Genomic DNA, 22657 nt, shown 5'->3' with positions numbered 1-22657 from the left:
GTATTATGGTTTTATTATTTTTGTACTGTGCCTTCTCTCTCTCTCTCTCTCTCTCTCAACACCTTAAGATGAGACTTACATCCTGAAACCCGGGTCGTGTGTACGATTCTATCCGAAGGATTAGTTAAGCTCAACTGAGGCGCATTTTTTCATCAAGAATAATTTTACCAACAGTTGAGTATATCCCTCAAAGAGTATATAATGCGATAATTCTCTTCTATAGTTAAATTTTGTTAGTTTTAAGAATTTTTGCACGAGTTTCTACGTTCGTTGGGAGATGATCAGCAAACGTTGAGTGGGAGCTATCACTTTCTAATGCTCTGATATGTTCTGCATATCTGGTTTTAAAATACGAGTACCTACATGTTTGGCGCACTTATACAAACTGACAGTAACTATAAACTAACTGTTATATACCGAACATGATGCCTCAACTTGGTGACACGTCTTTACTGTACATAGTACGTAAACTGGTGCAAGATGTTTGACACCTAATAGTCGCTCTTTTGCAAATTTAAATACTTTTGAGACAAAAATTTACATAACATATACAAGAGGTTAACATGCACCAGTTATCAGAAAAAAACAAAACTCTCGCTGAAGATAGCCATAAAGTACCGCAACTTGTTTGGGTTATAACGAAAGCATAAAAAGGTGTCTTGCAGAAGGAGGAATTCTCTACACTTTTCCGTAGTAAACCCGGAAAATAAATAAGAAGGGTGTGTTGGGAGCGGGGGTAATTTTATAGGATAACCAATGTAGCGTGCACTGGTTTTATAGATGTAAAAATATTTACACAAGACAGATTATATGGAGAATTGCATCAAGCTAGTCTTCGGACTAATGATGGCGGCAAGAATATGCGTGTGCACTGGTAATTGGAAACTTGTACCAGACTGGGAGTTTAACGCAGGTCTCCTGCTTACAGCTATCGGTTGCCCTCACCATTAGGATCAGCTCAGTATGCCCCCAGTCCTGAGTGATTTTCCTTGTCCGACGTTTTGACGTAATATCATATTTCCAAGAGCCAATTTCCTGTCAACACATGCCATAATTGTGACATGAAGTAGTAAAATTTTGAAAAACGGCGAGAAACACTTAAAAGATTTTCTGGATTTTTAACAAAATTATGTCATGTACCGTTAGAGGCTTTTTGCGATTAGAAGTAATACATTCCGGACATCATTTTATTGTAGACCAGAGTTGTCCAACTCGCGGTCCGGGGGCAAGAAGTGAGCGGCCCTCATGCGTTCTTTAAAAAATTAAAAAATAAATAGTTTATGTAAAGTTAAAAATGTTAACTTACTGGATTAATGGTACAAAAATGAATACATAAGCAATTAGCTTAGTCTGATGGAGAGTTTAAATGTTTTCCTATCGGAGCTCGCTTCACAAAATGATAGCTAATGTGGCATATGAGATACGGAAGTAATGTGGCATATTTTACAAGTTAAGACTACAGTATCTGAAAGGCAGAAATTTGATGTTTATCTTTTCTAGAGGAACAACAACATTTCGGTACCGCAGACAGGACAACAATCGATGGGCGAGAATAGAGTTAAGTCTGTTAACCACGTCTCGTGTGTGAAAGTCAGGCTGGCGATCATTATCAAGAATTTAGGCCTCATTTGTATCGGCACCGCATGTCAACGGTTCGTTCGCGTCGACAGCGGCAGATTTAAGACGCGCGGCTGGATCTCTTGCGTCGCAGTTTGAAAATCCCATCATACATTGCTTCCTCTCACTGGCCCGTACTTATTTTTTATTTTTATATATTTATTTATTTTTTGCACAACAGTTATTGTTAGTGTTAAGCGTATTAATTGCGGCCTAAAAGTACTCGTCTTCTTCCAATGTGGTCCTGGTAAGCTAAAATGTTGGACACCCCCGCTGTAGAATAACGAGAATAATATGTGGAACCGTTACCGATCTCAGGGCTGCAATGTTGTAACTGGTCTAGCGGCTACGCATTACCCCAATACCAATGGATACTGATGTATTTGAAACTGCACGTAACGGCGCGTGTAGCAAACACCGCGGTTTAAATGCCGTGAGGTATTTGCCCACTGGTGTAGTCTGATGAATCGTGCTAGTACGTAAAATTTCGAGGCGTTGCTTGACGGACTGTCTTAGTGGTTGCGTGAGCCTGTTTCACATATTGTGTCCCTCCACGCAACACGCACCTTGAGTGCCTTTCTATCTTATCAGTCATGTTTCAACGTTTATCTTGCGACTACGTCGAAGTCGCCCACCCCACTCGCTTCTTTTCCTCCAAAACGTTGAGTACTTTGTGCTCGTCGCAGCAAACATGAATAAATACTGGAGTGTTGAGCACACGTTGTCTACAAATGCACGCAGTCTTCTGCCTTAAATTATGCAGCGGAAGGTGCCACTGGTCGATTAATGTCGCCGGCGTCACGCACACGTCTTTATCCGATACATTTACATATTCCGGAAGCCACTCTGAAGTGCATGGCGGGGGGTACATCCTACCGAAATTTACATATGTCCACGTATAATGACAGCCGCTATTAATTACACCAAGTTGAAATTTTACGAAAGTCTTTCTGCATAGTCTTATGATCGTACACTAAGGTCAACAGTGTCCCATTACGTTTCCTCGGACTACACCCGATGTTAGAACCGTTCATGAGAAACGACTGTCCTCCAGTAAAACGCACTTTCATGGATAAAATCACACATCTGCGAAGATACTCCGTTTGAAGTGTTGTTGTTGTGGTCTTCAGTCCTGAGACTGGTTTGATGCAGCTCTCCATGCTACTCTATCCTGTGCATGCTTCTTCATCTCCCAGTACCTACTGCAACCTACATTCTTCTGAATCTGCTTGGCGTATTCATCTCTTGGTCTCCCTCTACGATTTTTACCCTCCACGTTGTCCTCCAATACTAAATTGGTGATCGCTTGATGCCTCAGAACATGTCCTACCAACCGATCCCTTCTTCTAGTCAAGTTGTGCCACAAACTTCTCTTCTCCCCAATCCTCTTCAACACCTCCTCATTAGTTATGTGACCTGCCCATCTAATCTTCAGCATTCTTCTGTAGCACCACATTTCCAAAGCTTCTATTCTCTTCTTGTCTAAACTATTTATCGTCCATCTTTCACTTCCATACATGGCTACACTCCATACAAATACTTTCAGAAACGACTTCCTGACACTTAAATCTATACTCGATATTAACAAATTTCTCTTCTTCAGAAACGCTTTCCTTCCCATTGCCAGTCTACATTTTATATCCTCTCTACTTCGACCATCATCAGTTATTTTGCTCCCCATATAGCAAAACTCCTTTACTACTTTAAGTGTCTCATTTCCTAATCTAATCCCTCAGCATCACCCGACTTAATTCGACTACATTCCATTATCTTCGTTTTGCTTTTGTTGATGATCATCTTATATCCTCCTTTCAAGACACTATCCATTCCATTCAACTGCTCTTCCGAGTCCTTTGCTGTCTCTGACAGAATTACAATGTCATCTTTAATACCTACTCGGAATTTTTCTTTTGTTTCCTTCAGTGCTTGCTCAATATACAGACTGAACAACATCGGGGAGAGGCTACAACCCTGTCTCACTCTCTTCCCAACCACTGCTTCCCTTTCATGCCCCTCGACTCTTATAACTGCCATTTGGTTTCTATACAAATTGTAAATAGCCTTTCGCTCCCTATATTTTACCCCTGCCACCTTCAGAATTTGAAAGAGTATTCCAGTCAACATTGTCAAAAGCTTTCTCTAAGTCTACAAATGCTAGAAGCGTAGGTTTTCCTTTCCTTAATCTAGCTTCTAAGATAAGTCGTAGGGTCAGTATTGCCTCACGTGTTCCAATATTTCTACGGAATCCAAACTGATCTTCCCCTAGGTCGGCTTCTACTAGTTTTTCCATTCGTCTGTAAAGAATTCGCGTCAGTATTTTGCAGCCGTGACTTATTAAACTGATAGTTCGGTAATTTTCACATCTGTCAACACCTGCTTTCTTTGTGATTGGAATTATTATATTCTTATTGAAGTCTGAGGGTATTTCGCCTGTTTCATACATCTTGCTCACCAGATGGCAGAGTTTTGTCTGGACTGGTTTTCCCAAGGCCGTCAGTAGTTCTAATGGAATGCTGTCTACTCCCAGGGCCTTGTTTCGACTCAGGTCTTTCAGTGCTCTGTCAATCTCTTCACGCAGTAGCATATCTCCCATTTCGTCTTCATCTACATCTTCTTCCATTTCCATAATATTGTCCTCACGTACATCGCCCTTGTATAGACCCTCTATATACTCCTTCCATCTTTCTGCTTTCCCCTCTTTGCTTAGAACTGGGTTCTATCTGAGCTCTTAATATTCATACAAGTGGTTCTCTTTTCTCCAAAGGTCTCTTTAATTTTCCTGTAGGCAGTATCTATCTTACCCCTAGTGAGACAAGCCTCTACATCCTTACATTTATCCTCTAGCCATCCCTGCTTAGCCATTTTGCACTTCCTGTCATCTCATTTTTGAGACGTTTGTATTCCTTTTTGCCTGCTTCATTTACTGCATTTTTATATGTAAGAAAGTGCTGCTGACCTTTTGGATATCTAGGAAGGTGCATTGTGTGTGTTCACTGCAGCTAATGTATGGATAAAGCTAGCTGCATTTCGCCCAGATGATGATGTTTCTGCTTCCTAAATCCGCACCGATCCTTAGAGACGAGTTTGTTTTCGTCCAAGAACATTATAGTGTTTGAACTGAGAATATGGTGTAGGATTCTGCAACAGACGCACATCAGTGACTAGGTCTATTCTTATGATATTTTACGCTTTCTATGAACTGAGAGCTGCGCTCTTTCCCATTCTCTATGGACTATTCTCAGCGCGAAAGATTCTAGATAGATATGCCTTAATAAAGGAGCAGATTTCGCGACGTATTCCATGTGAAATACAACTGGAATTTTTTCATGGCTTGGTGCCTTTCTCGCTGGAAGCAGCCTTAACTGTTTTGAGTGACTTACTGTAAACACTTCAGTGATAGCGTTGTTCTCTTCAGAATCAACACCAAACGAACACCTACAACAGTAGTTCAGGTAATCATGCCGATGTCGCACGCAGAAGATGAAGAGGGAGAGAAAGTATATGAGGATAATGAACGGGAAGTTCAGCACGTAAAGGGAGATGAAAATCTGTTAGTCATGGGGGACTGGAATGCGGTTGTATGGGAAGGAGGAGAAGAAAGGGTTGCGGGAGAATATGGGCTTGGTATTAGGAATAAGAGAGGAGAAAGACTAACTGAGTTCTGTAATGAATTTCAGCTAGTAATAGTCAATACTAAGAATCACAAGAGGAGAAGGTGGTATACTCGGAATGGCCGGAAGATACAGAAAAATTTCAATTAGATTGCACCCTGGCCAACAGAGATTCCGAAATCAGATGCTGGACTGTAATGCGTATCGAGGAGCACATACACACTCAGATCACATTTTAGCAATGATGAAGAGTAGCCTGAAGTTTAAAACACTAGTCAGGAAGAATCAATGTGCAAGCAAGTGGGATACAGAAGTAGTGAGGAATGAAGAGATAGCCTCTTCATTCCTTAGTACTTCCGTATCTCTAAGGCTTTAGGTACTGTGATAAGGAATAGCTCCGTAGGCAATTCAAGAGGAATGCACATCTCTAAAAACGGCAGCCACAGAAGTTGGAGAGAAAAACGTAGATACAAGAAGGCTAACTGCGAAGAAACAATGGCTAACAGAAAAAAGTACTTCACGAAAAAAAGGAAATACAAGAACGTTCCGTGTAATTCAGTAATGAAATAAATAGGAAGTGCAGGGAACCTCCATGAAAAACGAGAAGAAATTGAAAATGAAATCACTATCGCAATTAGAAAAGTCAAAACTACCTTCGGTTAAATTGAAAACAAGGGCGGTAATATCAAGAGTGAAATGGGAAATCCATTGTGAAATGCAGAGTAAAGAGCGGATAGATGGAAAGATTACATCAATGGAATAAATGGGAAGGAAGACTTGTCCGATGACGTGATAGGAGAAGAAATATAAGTCGATAAGGAAGAGATAGGGGATCCAGTATTAGAATCTGGATTTAAAAGAGCTTTGGAAGACTTTAGATCAAATAAGTCAAAAGGGATGGATAACATTCCATAAGGATTTATATAATCAGTGGGGAACCTAGCAACAAAGCGACTATTCACGTTGAATTGCAGAATGTGTGAGACCGGTGCTATACCATCAGACTTTCGGAAAAACATCATACACGCAGTTTCGAAGAATGCAAGAGCCGACAAGTGCGAGAATTATCGCACAATCAGCGTAACACTCACGCATCCATGCTGCTGACAAGAATGATGTACGGAAGAATGGAAAAGAAAATTGAGGATGTGTTAAATGACGATCAGGGAATGTAAAGGCTCCAGAGAGGCAGTTCAGACGTTGCGTTTGATAATGGAAATAAGGCTGCAGAAATATCACGACACGTTCATAGGATTCGACATGGAAAAAGCCTTCGACAGCGCAAAATGGTACAAGATTTCCGAAATTCTGAGGAACATAGGTGCATGCTATAGGAAAAGACGGGTGATATACAATACGTACAAAAACCAAGAGGGAAGACTGGAAGGCCGAGAACGAAGTGCTCGCATTAATAAGGGTTAAGATAGGGATGTAGTTTTTCATCCTTGCTGTTCAAACTATAAATCTAAGAAGCAATGACGGAAATAAAAGAAAAGTTCGTGAGTGACATTAAAATTCGAGGTGAACGGATAACAACGACAAGATTCGGTGATGACACTGCTGTCCTCAGTCTAAGTGAAGAAGAATTACAGCATTTACTGAGTGGAATGAACTGGCTAATGAATAAAGGACATGAATAGAGAGACTGGCGAATGAGTAAAGGACATGGACTGATAGCAAGTCGAAGGAGGACGAAATTAAGGAGATGGAGCAGAAATAAGAACAGTGGGAAGTAGACAAAGTTAAGGAATTCTCCTCGCCAGGCGGCAAAAAAGCCACAATGAACGGAGGAAGGAGAACATAAAATCGTACCAGTGATGGCAAAAAGGGCGTTTTTGGCCAAGAGAAGTTTACTTGTATCAAACATTGATATTAATTTAAGGAAGAAAGTTGTGATAATGTACGTTTGGAACACATTATTGTAATAGTAGTGAAACATGGACTGTGGGAAAACCAGAACGGAAGAGGATGAAAGCATTTGAGATGGGGTACTATAGACGAATGTTAAAAACTAGGCCGGCCGCTGTGCCCGAGCGGTTCTAGGCGCTTCAGTCTGGAACCGCGCGACCGCTACGGTCGCAGGTTCGAATCCTGCCTCGGGCGTGGATGTGTGTGATGTCCTTAGGTTAGTTAGGTTTTAGTAGCTCTGAGTTCTAGGGGACTTATGACCTCAGATGTTGAGTCCCATAGTGCTCAGAGCCATTTTATTTTGAAAACTAGACTCACTGACATGGCAATGAATGAAGTGGTTCTCCACAGAATCGACGAAGAAAGCAATGTATGGAAAACACTGACAAGAATAAGGGGCAAGATGATACGGCATGTGTTAGGACATCAGTAAATAACTTCCATGATACAACAGGGTGCTGTAGAGGGGAAAAATCTGTAGAGAAAGACAGAGACTGGAATACATCCAGCAAATAATTAAGGACGTAAGCTGCAAGTGGTACTCTGAGATGGACAGGTTGGCACAAGAGAGGAATTTGCGGCGGGCTGCATCATTCCAGCCAGAAGACAGATGACTATGAAGGGGGGGAAAAAAAAGATCCAGTGCCGACGGTGCTAATTTCACTATCGCTTATTTCGTTAGTCTGTGCACTGCTCGAACATAGGTGCTGTAGTGTCCTTCTGTCCAACGTTGGTACGGTGGTATCCTCTAGTGTCAATACATCTTAGTGCTTTCTATCCGCTGTCCGTAGTTTCAGCCACAGACGGATCTGCGAGACAGAGCTCCCAAGGATGGATGGTGCCATTACCCAACACAGGTCTTTGTCGTCTTTTTATTACTTTACGTGGCACGAACTTGGAGCGCAGTTTTCTAATGTTTTGCAGTGTTGACTCTAGTTGTCCTCTGCCTGCATGATTTGAGCTAAATGTACTCCATTCGTCGTTTACCTACGTTGCTATGACTGGTTATCAGCTCCACCAAATGAAATTAATCTCCTACTTCTCTGGATAACTAAAACCTTTGGTGATCGCCATTCTTGTAATAGCACCGTCGTCACGACTACGTCACCACCGAGAGGTGGTGCGCGGCAATCCGCCCGAGGCTGTGACGTAGTCGGCGCCGTGGGCGCAGGTCAGCCGCGGGCAAGGTCGCCTGGAGGACGGCGAACGCGAACGCGCTCTGCGCCCTCTGGCTCGCGGCCCGTCCAGAGGCGTCGGCACTCTCCGTCACGCGACCCAGAACGCGCACGGCAGAGCTGGAGCTGGAGCCGAGTACGGACAATATCACTGCTGGTGACTTTACTACACAGCAACAACCACAGGTCAGACTCAGTACAGTTGGCACAGCCACCTGCCGCGAGACCCAAAACGAAGACGTGGTGTGAACGTCCTCGTGAGTAACCTTGTGCTAAAATACTGAGTGTAGGTGCAAGAGTTTCGTTTTTCGGAGGAAGTTCTCAATACATAGTGTGTATGACAGGTTCACACATGCACACATTCAGCGTTCTCGGTTGACGTCGTTTCAGATATTGTTACAAACAAAATGTTTGAAATGTTTTCTTAACAGGTAGACCCACCTCTGACTACTCTGATGATATATTCATTTCAAGGTACCTATACAAAGTGTCAGAAAGAAGCGAAGAATTCTGGCAGAGACTTCCAGTAGCCATACGATTATACAGCAGCCTTACTCGCTCTGGATGTATACATTTCAATTTTCACTGTCATCGTAAAACCATTTATCCTCTTTATACCAGGGTTGGGACTTTAATAGTGACAACTATTTATTTACAGCTAGTACAAAATAGATACGCGTTTCAAAGTTCTACTGACCTTCAAAGTAGTCATCAGCATTGTGTATAACCCGTTGCCAGCGACGTGAAATTCGTAGGATATTCTTAGCAGTGCCATTTGTGTTGACAGTTCGAGGTGCGCGGTCTATTGCCCGACGAATTTGTAACAGATCGGTAGCAAATGCCGTGAAGTGTTTCCTTCAGTTTAGAAATCGAGTCGAACTCACGAGGGCTTAAGTCAGGGGAGTGCAGTAGGTGGTATAGCACTTAGCAGCCCCATCAGTCAGACAAGTCAGTAACAGCTTGCACTGTACGTGCTTGACCATTTTCCTGCAAAATGATAGTCAGGTCCTGCAGAAAGAGTCATCACTTCTGTCTCTAAGCTGGTCGTAGGTTGTGTTCCAAAAATGAACAGCTGGAGAGCGTTCAGAGTAGAACGCTCAGAAAACGAAATAGTGAGCTGTCAGAAGAAGACACAGTCTGGCAGAAATCGGCACTATTGAAAACATAAATGTATTTCAGCGACCACATGCATTTAGGCTCAACAACCACGAGCAATCTGCAGCGGCTAACCGCGTGTACAACACGCATCATTAGAAAACACAGTGGAGAGTCCCATCTTCTTCAGACACGACAATGGGCGGAACTTTGACTTGATACAGCTAGAAATACAGTAACAAGGTATGAGTATGTGGTCAACGAATTTCCGTGTCCATAGCATCAGTCACGGAGGCACGTGACATTGTTCCACGATTACTCATTTGTGCGTTGTAAAGACAGAATGTATAAGTAAAGGCACCCCTATTATGTATATTAAATGTATCTTTACTGCGATAAATACTGTTAACTCCTTTCACATATAGAACCATGTGGCACATCTGCTGTAAGGTCATCGGTCCCTTGTTCCGAATAAAACAATGCCACAAGAATGAGAATAATACAAGCAAGACTCACATCTCAAATTGGAGAGAAGGGAAAAACCACAAGAACGACGGAAGGGCAACAAATGGAAGAATAGGGGAGAAGAAAACCACAGAAACGCAAGAAACAGATAGAAGAGATTAAAACGACAAAACAGATTACCTTGCCTGGCTGACCATGGTATTAAAAAGGTGAAGCCAGCCACTCTGCAACACATTAAAACCTCCACCGTAAAAGCACTAGGGTGGATGACACAGAGGGACAAAGGACATGCGTTAAAATTTAGATCAAATGATAAAACCCACCCTCACGAATAAAACGTATAACTAAATCAGCCGATGAGATATTGTCAGATAAAATTAGCGGCAAGGAGTCCGGTAACCAGGGCAGTCAAAGTGGAACAGTGCACCAGAATGTGGGCCACTGTCAGCCGGGCGCCGCATCGACACAGGCGCGTCTTCACGGCGCAGGAGGTAACCATGCGTCGGCCAAGCGTGGCCAATGCGGAGCCGGAAGAGAACCGCAGGGTCCCCGCGAGAGGGCCGCATGGAGGACTGACACACATTCGTGGTCTCCATAATGGCACGCACTTTGTTGTGTGTACTGGGACTATGCCGTACAGTCTCCCAAAGCCGAAAAACCTGGCGACGTAAAAACTGACGTAGGTCAGTTACTGGAATGCCTATCTCCATAAGCTTTAGTGGAGTCTAGAGTGGAATATGGAAACAGCATTAAAGTTCACAGGTTCTTATGGTGGACGTGACTGTGGGACCCGCGATTATAACAGCAACTTGAAGAGATTAGACGGTTGAAGGGAAATACGTGAGGTGTGAGTTAGAAATATGCACGACGTGGAAAACAAACTGGAGTCTGTATTGCAATACGTAGCTTTCAGTCGAAAAAAATTATGAAATAGTCGATATTACCATTCACCTTTACGGTCAGACATTAATTTTTTCCCAGCACGCTATTCCTTACTTTTTAGAATCAGATTGTAACAGTCCACCAATGTCGTTTCTTCATCTTCTCACTGTAACATAAAATCTGCTGAATCCTCTTCTTCCCTTCTAATATCGACCGGTGAAATTGTAATTAAAAGGCTACTTTATAACAATAACAAAACAGGAGCAACTTCGAAGAGTTATTCGGGCCAACCGCGATTCCACATGGCCGAATCCCAAGCTCCCAACACCTTGGGTTGTTGAAGATGACAGGCTGGACACCCATGTGTCCCCTACCAGTGTTCGGCCGTATGCACTGGCTGTAGTTCGTTAGCCTCCGTTGGCCTAGTGTGTACGCGCCTTTAGAAAAGGAGCAAAACTTGATGTCCTGTGAACTACGAACTTTTTCTTGCGAAGAACAAAGACGTAAATATGCCATCCTGCACCTAGCGACTGACCCTCGGGCTTAGATACGTATTCTGTACAATGAATAACGTGTAAGGCGACTGGAAGCAGACTTATTAGGCCAAATCTAGTCACGGCATAAGCACCGCCAATAAACAAATGGACTTTGCCTTCTGCATGCGAAGGACTAATACACCCGAGCCTCGACGCACTGTCCTGGAAATTTTGGGTAAACACGCGAGCGAGCTGGAGGCGTGCTGAATGGCCCGTCGTGCATGACCTACATCTACGTGGTATTATGGTACGTCAGCGACAGCGACAACCGCGCGTCTGCTATTAACGCCCTTGCGTTACGCGGACAATCACCGAGGCAGGGCAGTACAAAAGGAGGCCCTGCTGGGGGCGGCCGCACCTCACGTGTGTTGTTGCGGCAGCACGCCCGATCCCTCCACTCTTAACTACCTGCGCACAACGCTGGCACCAGCTGTCGTCGACTGAAGGACGGGAACATTTCCACGAGATGGCGTGTCCGCAGGTCCGTATGCGGCAGGCGCCTCTGCACCACGCCGACGTGGTAACTGTCGCACGGGACGGCAGTAGCAGGCTTCCAGCTGCGCGAGCAGGAAGTATGCGAGAACACGCTGTGCTACAGTGTTCGGGAACAGAACTGAAACCAGTCGCAGCCGTTCAGTTTGGATTTCAACTTCGTGGACTTTGCACACACTGTACTAGTACAGGTGGAAACTTACTGAAAAATGCAGTCCGCGTAATAGTGTTTCTCATTTTTGTACAACTGTTGAGAAAATGGCATCCAAAAGAAAATATCTTTCTTCTTTTCAGCTGTCACACCGGATGCTGCTGTCATCATTACACACATCCTCCATGGGTACGTAGTTACAGGGCTTGCGGAGTTAAGACTCAGGGGTGCTTTAACAACGAAGATGCTTTAAAACGAAGATCGCAGACTGCCGTCGTAGGAAATCCTAGTCGCTTTTCTCTGGGACAAGCACACAATTTTCCCAAAAATAAGCGACGACACAACATAAAAGGGTGAAAATAGGAAAGCGAGTTTACGTTTCAATGTGATACACAGGACAATTTTTTCTTACGGTGAAGTCTGATAATTTTTTGCCAAAGATTCTAAATGTTATACTTCTAAGAGTTACACGTATTTATCTGTTCAGACGTAATAAACCACAACAGTTGATCATAATTTCATTTTTTTTTTCAAGAGTGATTCATCAGTAAATGCATGTACCGTGTTTTGGACGAGTCAAGCGACAATACGTTTTCTACACGTTACACTGATGAGCAAAAACATTATCACCAGTTGCTTAATAGCTTGTCTGTCCGTATTTGGAACGAAGTACATCACTGAGTACCAGTCATCCGACAGTTTCTTAGTAGGTTTGTGGAGGTACGTGACATTATATGTCTACGTACAGGTTATGCAATCTTCGTAAATAGCGGGCCGCTGATGTGTGTAGGCGGTGATGGCACCAGATAGCGACTCAGTTGTACGTACATATGTATTATAAAGGGGACCTAGAAACGATTGAGAGGCTTCGTCCCGCCGAACCCTCAGTGGTTCACAACCCCACAACAGGCCACAGCAGTTCACCCACGCCACCGCCGCCCCACACCGAACCCAGGGTTACTGTGCGGTTCGGTCCGCAGTAGACCCTCCTGGAAACATCTCAGACGAGTATAACCCCAAATGTTTGCGTGGTAGAATAATTATGGCGTACGTGTATGTGGAAACGGTGTTTGCGCAGCAATCGCCGACACAGTGTAACTGACGCGGAATAAGGGAGAACCAGCCCCCATTCGCCGATGTAGATGGAAAAACCGCCTTAAAAACCGGTCCTCGACACTAATCCGCCGGGTGGATTCGTGCCGGGGACTGGCACGCCTTCCTGTTCGGGAAGCAGCGCGTTAGACCGCGCGGCTAGCCGGGCGGGCGCGACCCAGATGGGCTCCATAGGATTAGAGTCAGGCGAATTTGGTCGCTGAGACATCAACGTGAGTTCTCTATAATGCTCCTCAAATCACTACAGCACAGTTCTGGCTCCGAAACACGGACAATTATACTGGTGAAAGACGACATCGCCGTCGGGAAAGACATCAAGCACGAAGGGATGCAAGTGGTTCGCAGCTGTCAGCGTGTCTTCGATTAGTACCACAGGTCCCATGTAAGCACAGTAGAATCTCTCCCATAGCATAATATTTCTCCCAACAGCCTGCGTCCGTGGCGTGCTGTGCATTTCGAGCCGCCGTTCAAAGAGACGACCATCGACCTGATGTAGCCGAAATGTGAGTCTCCCGAAGAGCCGACAAGTTTGCATTGACTGATGGTCGAATCCTGATGGTCCCGTGCCCACCGCAATCGTAACTGACGATGTTGGCTCAATATGTAGACATGTAGGAATAGTCTGCCGCGGGGCTCCATGTTCAACAATGTACGACGAATGATGTTCTCCGAAACACTTGTGCGTGCACCAGCACTGTGCTCTTTCCACAGAGGCGCCACAGATCACTACCTATCCTACTTTACAGGGCAGAAAAACCTCCGAACCTCACGTTCTGTGAAAAGTCATGGACATCCAATATTTAGCGCCTAGTGATAGTTTCACTGTCGCCCTACCTCTTTCCGTAGATGGTCACGGCAGTAGCACTTGAACACCCGACCAGCTTCGCCGTTTTCGGGAAAATCGTTCACAGCCTCTGCGTAATTATAATCTCCTCTTTTGGCAAAGTCACCTTTCGCAATGGATTCCCCCATTTGCAGCCCATATCCTCGCTAGCGTGATCCCCCGTTCGAGTCCGCCCCGCTTACATACTTTTGTTACCGCGTCACGTGCACGCAACGCCACCAGGTGGCACCCAACATTGCAGAGGGCGATAGTCATAACGTCGTGGCTTATCAGTGTACGTGCAGTTGTTGATTTCTACCCAGTCATCTAATGGAATCTGAAGACAATGTTACAGACTTTCCCTTAAAATCCTTCGGAGAATCGGCCTTGACAAACCTGTTCCATCTTTTGTACGAGATACAAGAGACAGGCGAAACACCTTCAGACATCAAGAAAAATCAGTTTAATAAATCGTGGCTGAAATATACTGACAGGTTATTTACACAGAAATGGAAACACTGGAAGAAATCATCATAGAGGAAGTGTAGGAAACGTGAGGTAATGCTGATCCTACGATTTGTCTTGGAAGAGTGGTTAAAGAAAGGCAAATCTACGCTTACAGCATCTTTATACTTAGAGATATTATTTTGAAAAATCTTGAGCGGAAAATCTGTATGTAGCAGCGATAAAATACAGGGAACAAAAGACTATTCACAACGTAACACAGGTGCTACACTGCTTTTGTAATAGCCTAAGGACATGAAAGGGAAGCAGTTATTTCAGAAGTGAGAGAAACAGGCTTGTAACCGAAAGTTTTGCGCAGGACGGACTAGCGTGGCAAGCTGCATCAAACCGGTCTTCCGACTGAAGACCACAACGGCGACGTATCTAAATCTTTTACGTATGATTTCACGTTTATCACAGAGTACTTTTATCATCATCAGTAACCCTTTGCTGGCCGGCCGCTGTGGTAGAGCGGTTCTAGGCGCTTCAGTTCGGACCCGCGCTGCTGCTACCGTCGCAGGTTCGAATCCTGCCTTGGGCCTGGATGTGTGTGATGTCCTTAGGTTAGTTAGGTTTAAGTAGTTCTAAGTCCAGGGAACTGATGACCTCAGAAGTTACGTCCCATAGTGCTAAGAGCCATTTGAACCATAACCCTTCACTGTGACAAACGCATATAAACAGCACTAAGCACATATTAGTACGAGAACGCTGGTTAATGCACTGCTTTCTTCCAAACCACGTGTTTTCCGAATACGAGAAACCACCGTTTGCCTGCTTAGCCCGTCCATGCAAGAACCATAATCAATAGATTACGTTATGGAACAAATTGCGATTAGTTTTTTTTTCAGCACTAACTTCCAACATTTTGGTTTCCCGTCTGTACTATCATGTTCAAATGTGTATGAATTCCTAAGGGACCAAACTTCAAAGGTCATCGGTCCCTAGACTTACACACTACTTTAACTTACGCTAAGAACAGCACACACATCCATGCCCGAGGGAGGACTCGAACCTCCGGCGGAAAGTATCATCATGTAGTGAACATAAACGTATAACGTAACATATATTTGATTTAAATCCATTGGATTGCACTGAGTGAAATGTGTGTTTGTGTCAGAGGTAATCGTGTCGTGGGTTAGGTTGTACCTGTTCAACAACAGGACTAATAATGATCCTCGGTACAAGCTACGTCCCCATGACTTCCTGTGTAACACCTTTCCTTCTTTTTTAAAATTGACACTTTACTTTCGCTCCACCGAGTATGTATCGACTAAAAATGATGCTGATGTGTGCCTATTACACTCCTGTTCGAAGCTGAAGAAGTCAGTCTTATTCGCACGAACGTCATTTGATGATTGTGGCGTCCTCCTGGAGAGGGGACAGCCATCACATTGTGTTGATCAACAGAGCTTATGTCTGCGCTGTTGTAGAGAGAAATACAGTGAGATGAGCTGTCGCAACCACAAGCGCGCAAAAAGGAGTTTTAATAGATGTAGTCAATGTCGTCAATGAGCGTCCAGGGTTGGTCTAGTAGGTGACTAAATCACCGGCCGTAGATTTATTTAGGATGTTTATAAATGAGTGTCCATAAACCTAGGCATGTGCTAGGAAGAAGGGAGCTGGGTTATCGCGATGGTGAAGCTACGCCGATAACACGAAAATCTCTAATCTGCGACTCAGAACAATGTGCTTTACGATCAGATTCGGGTTATCACGTAGTCTGTTCCACATGAGTACGGCTGAAATGGAGATGGAGAGGGACAAAGATTCGGTTATGCAGCAGCACACCCGAGGTACTGGGTGAGTCAGATCTTCCATTACAGTTATAGAATGATGTCAGGCATTTGATATGCGATGAGAAGTGGTGGTCACTAGTTCTGAAGGAATCAGGTCGCTTATCCCGGTTACCTCCATGGTTGGGCCGAATGGTACTGGTGTTCTCTCTATTTGTGCTACATTGATTTGCATCACGGTAGTAGAGGTTTATCAGATATACTCAGTGGGCAAGTTTTTGTTTTATCTGAGGTTGAAACATTTTTCTAAATTCTTGAACTGCGCGTAGAAAAGGGAGCTACATTCTGAATGATATGTATGAAGACATTTAGGAAACATTTCAAGCCCTCCATGGAAGAATTGGACATGAAAGAGTCCACCAAGAATCTGCTCTGAGTCCACTGATAATAAGTCTGGTCACGAACCATACCACAGAACATCTACAGGAACCAACTCCCTGGACATTTTCATGCGCTGACGAATTAGCGAGATATTGTAAACGACCTTAATGGCTGTCGCACGACGCTAGAACATAGACGACGTAGAGTACATACAACTTAAACGGTCTAAATATGTTGCAACTTCTCAAGGACAGCCACCAGTTTTTAAACACAGCTACACGAAGACCATGTCCTTGTAGACCCAACCGATCAGTTCAGGTACCTTGAATCGATGACAACATTTAGAGCTTCCACTGATAAAAACACTGAAAACCGTACGAAAACTGTGTGGTTGAAATGGTGGTCATCGACAGGAGCCATCTGATATGTGAAAATGTCTGTGTAAGTCAAAGGAAAGCGAGCGATGCGACCAACTCTGACATACGGTTCAGAAATATGGGCCACGAAAAAAATCAGCTGTAGTTAACAGAGACAACGAATGTTGCGCTGCTCTGGAGGAGGGACCCTAAAAAGAGTAAGAAACGACCACATCCGAGGCTGGCTTAAGGTAGCAGACATAGCAGCGAAGCTTTGAGAGAGTCGCCTGCGCTGGTCTGGGCACGTAAAGCACTGTGAACCTAACTGTATGACAAGAACAGTACCTGGCATAAAAGACTGGAAAGGGAGCCCTGGACGCCGACCGAATACACGGATGAGGACCTTAAAGAACGACCTGAAAATTGGGGATCTGTGTCTTGAAATGACGTTAATACGTTCAGAATGGCGTAACGGGACTAAGAGGACAGACCCTTCAGGACAAATGGGAAATATGGCCCGGAAGAAGAGGAGAAAATGCAGTTCGATGGCTAGAAATCATCCAGGATGTCGTAACAAGGACGAATGTCAAATAATTGGTGTAAAGTCCTTGCCTTATGAATGGAAGGAGTCGGCAGGAGCGACATTTGTGTACTGGTATGTTTTTATCCCCCCCCCCACCATGAACCATGGACCTTGCCGTTGGTGGGGAGGCTTGCGTGCCTCAGCGATACAGATAGCCGTACCGTAGGTGCAACCACAACGGAGGGGTATCTGTTGAGAGGCCAGACAAACGTGTGGTTCCTGAAGAGGGGCAGCAGCCTTTTCAGTAGATGGAGGGGCAACAGTCTGGATGATTGACTGATCTGGCCTTGTAACACTAACCAAAACGGCCTTGCTGTGCTGGTACGGCGAACCGTCGAAAGCAAACGGAAACTACAGCCGTAATTTTTCCCGAGGCCATGCAGCTCTACTGTATGGTTAATGATGATGTCGTCCTCTTGGGTAAAATATTCCGGAGGTAAAATAGTCCCCCATTCGGATCTCCGGGCGGGACTACTCAAGAGGACGTCGTTTTCAGGAGAAAGAAAACTGGCGTTCTACGGATCGGAGCGTGGAATGTCACATCCCTTAATTGGGCAGGTAGGTTAGAAAATTTAAAAAGGGAAATGGATAGGTTAAAGTTAGATATAGTGGGAATTAGTGAAGTTCGGTGGCAGGAGGATCAAGACTTTTGGTCAGGCGAATACAGGGTCATAAATACAAAGTCAAATAGGGGTAATGCAGGAGTAGGTTTAATAATGAATAAAAAAATAGGAATGCGGGGAAGCTACTACAAACAGCATAGTGAACGCAGTATTGTGGCCAAGATAGATACGAAGCCCACACCTACTACAGTAGTACAAGTTTATATGCCAACTACCTCTGCAGATGATGAAGAAATTGATGGAATGTATGATGAGATAAAAGAAATTATTCAGGTAGTGAAGGGAGACGAAAATTTAATAGTCACGGGTGACTGGAATTCGGTAGTAGGAAAAGGGAGAGAAGGAAAAGTAGTAAGTGAATATGGATTGGGGGTAAGAAATGAAAGAGGAAGCCGCCTGGTAGAATTTGGCACAGAGCACAACTTAATCATAGCTAACACTTGGTTCAAGAATCATAAAAGAAGGTTGTATACATGGAAGAAGCCTGGAGATACTGACAGGTTTCAGATAGATTATATAATGGTAACATCGAGTATAGATTTAAGTGTCAGGAAGTCATTTCTGAAAGTATTTGTATGGAGTGTAGCCATGTATGGAAGTGAAACATGGACGATAAATAGTTTAGACAAGAAGAGAATAGAAGCTTTCGAAATGTGGTGCTACAGAAGAATGCTGAAGATTAGACGAGTAGATCACATAACTAATGAGCAGGTATTGAATAGAATTGGGGAGAAGAGAAGTTTGTGGCACAACTTGACTAGAAGAAGGGATCGATTGGTAGGACATGTTCTGAGGCATCAAGGGATCACCAATTTAGCATTGGAGGGCAGCGTGGAGGGTAAAAATCGTAGAGGCGGAGCAAGAGATGAATACAGTAAGCAGATTCAGAAGGATGTAGGTTGCAGTAGGTACTGGGAGATGAAGAAGCTTGCACAGGATAGAGTAGCGTGGAGAGGTGCATCAAACCAGTGTCAGGACTGAAGACCACAACAAAGAACATGTTTTTATACCGTAGCAGCCATTTCCCTCGTGTACATCATCACGTTACCACACCGCCACTTGTAATTCGCGTTGAGGAACGCTGTACTCTGGCCGGTTCCGGCAGTGCCGCTGCCGGATCCGCCGGCGTCGTCTTGCTGGCCGCCGTGTTCCGCTCTGCGGCAGTAAACGGCGCGGCGCGGCGAACAGCAGCCGGCAGCCGGCGAAATGAGCGCGAGGGCAGGCCGCGAACAATGCCCAATTAGGGACGGCCCGGCCACCGGCTGCGCCACAGGAAGCCGCCGGCTCTGCTCTGCTCTGCACTCCCCATGCAGATGTGCGGCGGAAGTGCGGCCCCTCGCGTCTGGCAGACGACCGCTTACCGCCCGATTCATTACCGGCAAACGTCTGAGCAGCGCACACAATGGCTGGCGCGTCACAGCCCGGCAGTCTGTTCAGCCGCTCGGATGCCGCAACGCAGACCACTGTGCGCTGCGCGGCGCCTCTACTGACTCACTGACGTCACCACTGCAGAGTGTTCTTCAGACCAGTGGGGTGTGCACAGGGTAACTTGGTCCACAGATGCGCAGACGGCGCGGCAGGGGACGCGACAACGCCAGTGAACGAACCAGTGCGCGACTGCTGAAACCTACGCATGAACGCACAATTCGCATACCCTGTAAGCGACAGTAGCGTAGCGGTAGCATTACCGCCCACCACGCAGGGGCCCGGGTTCGATTCCCGGCAGGGGACTGGGTGTTGTGTGTGCTTTTATCGTCAGTTTCATCATCATTGACTCGCAAGTCGCCGATGTGGCGTCAACTAAAGAGGACTTGCAATACGGTGGCCGAACTCCCCCGAAAGAGGCCTCCCGACCAGCACTGCCATACGATCATTTCATTTCATTTCAGCGAGACTGCAGACAATCGTGTCTATATCCAAGTAACTTACAGGAATGCAGCCACCCATATTTCTACAAGTGCACACACAACCATTTTCAAGGCAAAACTGCAGCAAGAAAGCGATGTGCGACAGAATTTAAAACTTCGCGCACACGCACACACTATAAACACTGGCGCCACCATACTACCAAAGATGACTGAATTCCCTCATCATTACCAGCCGTAAACTATGGCCATAGCCGATGGCGCACCACACCACTGCAACAGAAGTAACACCTCTGTGCTTCTGCAAAAGTGTGTGTGTGTGTGTGTGTGTGTGTGTGTGTGTGTGTGTGTGTGTGTGTGTGACCTCTACGCAACTCGCCGACGGTCGTCATCTGGGCTGGTGGTGCAGAGGCGCTATTCATCGGTAGACTCAGTGCGACGCCATTCGCCACCACTCCGTGCTTCCCGGTCACGGCACGACTCCAAGTGCGGCCGTTCGTGTTGTCGCAGCCCATGCACAGAACGGCAATTCCCCAATCCGGTTGCTGCTAGTGTCCGACCAGTAGTGCGTCATGGTACAGAGTGTCCAGGGTACCCATCTCTATAACTCGCGATGGCAGCCGCAGATGCGAATCGGCTACGATTTGCACCGTCTTCTAGTGGGCACATGTGGGCGATCCGACCTAGTATGCCTGCCCTTACGTTCCGATACAGTCCAAATTCGGATCACTATCGCATTCCAATGTACGTTACGTCCCGTCGACCAAATGGAGAACCTCAATAAGGCCCCTTCGAAAGTCAGGTGCTGATAATTGTATCTCACACGAGTACGGGGTGTTTCCGATTCCTTCAACGATCGCTTTACATCTGATGGCCTTATATGTTCTATCAGGTCTGGTAACAACACTACGCACGAGAAAAAATAATGCATTCTGGCGGCCTTTCTACTCGTTACGGAGAACTGCAACTGTCTCATCTTTGATATACCTGCCGCCGCTGTATTCGTGTACGAAGTTACACTGACACTCGACGACGTCTTCTAGGTGCTTCAGTTTTTTTGTCAGACAGTATTTAAATGACAGACGCACATCTGTATATAACCAAAAAAGGAGCACTTGACAATGGCACTGCGCCAAATTCAGCTGATCGGGCGACATAAATTACAGTGATTGTATTAAGTCCGTGCATAACGTCGTATCGTTTTTGTTTAGCGTGTTGGTATTCCGGTTCCTGTGTGTTTATTTACCGACTGTCATTTTTTATTTGTATTTCATTGTCGATATTTCAGTCCACATATTGTCATTTTGTCATTTGGAGATCCTGAGCTGAGCTGAGGATTCTAGATAATGGAGTGCCAAGTGCAGCTTGAGTTCAACAGAGTGACACGCACCCAGAACCTTTTTCGCTTTGTATGGGGATAATCCTACTGAACAGAGCATGGCAAGAAAATGGTTTTCTCATTTTAAGGAGGTTCGTTTTGACGTTAGTGACCTCCTACGTTCAGAAAGACCTTCGGGGTTTGATGAAGAGAGCTTAAACACATTTATCCACAATCCTACCACGTCAGGGTACACCAGAACTGCCAGAAGTGATTAACTGTGACCATTCCACCATCGGATAGGGGAGGTACAAAAATCAGGTGTATGTATATCGCATGCTCTAAGCAAAAATCACGAAAATCAGTGGGTGGCCATACGTGCATCTGTGCTCGCTCGTCATCAATTGGTTCGTGAACAACACCCGCCATTCCTATCCCGTATCGTTATTGGTGACAAGAAATGGTATATTTATACTAAGAGAAGGGGGAGAAAGAAATTGTTGATCCCAAACAAAACAGCAACTTCCCGTACAAAGACCTGCGCGCATTCACAAACGGTGATTTCATTCATACAGTGGAACGGCGACGGTCTGGTGACTACGAATTGCTCCCCTGAGATGTAATCCTCATTCCTGGCATTTATTGTCAACAACTGAGCTGCCTTTGCAGACGAAATCAAAGAATAACGACTAGGAAGACTGCGTCAAGTGATGCTACTCCACGATGACGCCCGCCCACAATCTCCTACACCGACGAAGAACACTAGACAGGAGTCAGGTCGGAAAGTCATTCCGTACCCACCTTATTCATCTGATCTTGCGCCCTCACATTTTCACCTTTCCCACTGTCTATCGCATAACTCGCAAGGAACTTCCTTTCCGGATGAAAATGCGCTTCTGGGCATTGCTAGACGAGTTCTTCGCCTCAAAATCATGTGACTTCCACAGTGACGGAATCGAAAAGTAACCCAGCTTTGGCAAAGTGCTGGTAATAGTGAAGGACAATGTATTATCGATGACTAAAGTCTCTGTTTTGTTTATTAAACTTGTAATGTGGCTATAATTTCGCACCTTACAAGCACTCATCCACATACTTTGCCCTGATCTACAACCACATTAGGTATTATTTGATAGTTTGTACATCGTATATATGAATATATAAAGGAGACTGACATTGTCACGTGCGTCTTGTAAATAATTGTTAACGCTTATTGGATGAAAGGTGACGGAGTGTCTTTAGTATAAAAACGGCGTAATGAATGATTGTCTATACTAGTAGAGATTGGAACGCCAGTGGAGATGAAACGGCAGGCAGAAGCTGTGGGTGGGAGGCCCGCACAGGTGTTGGTCCTGCTTAAATACAGGAAGTAGCTAGATGGACATCGTGGCACCTGAGCTCTGGAGCACAATAGGGTGACGGCCGGCCG

The sequence above is a fragment of the Schistocerca piceifrons genome, chromosome 6 (genome assembly GCF_021461385.2).
Source record: "Schistocerca piceifrons isolate TAMUIC-IGC-003096 chromosome 6, iqSchPice1.1, whole genome shotgun sequence".
Lineage (NCBI taxonomy): Eukaryota > Metazoa > Arthropoda > Insecta > Orthoptera > Acrididae > Schistocerca > Schistocerca piceifrons.
The sequence above is the reverse complement of the archived record's forward strand: the minus strand, read 5'-3'. Positions refer to the sequence as shown.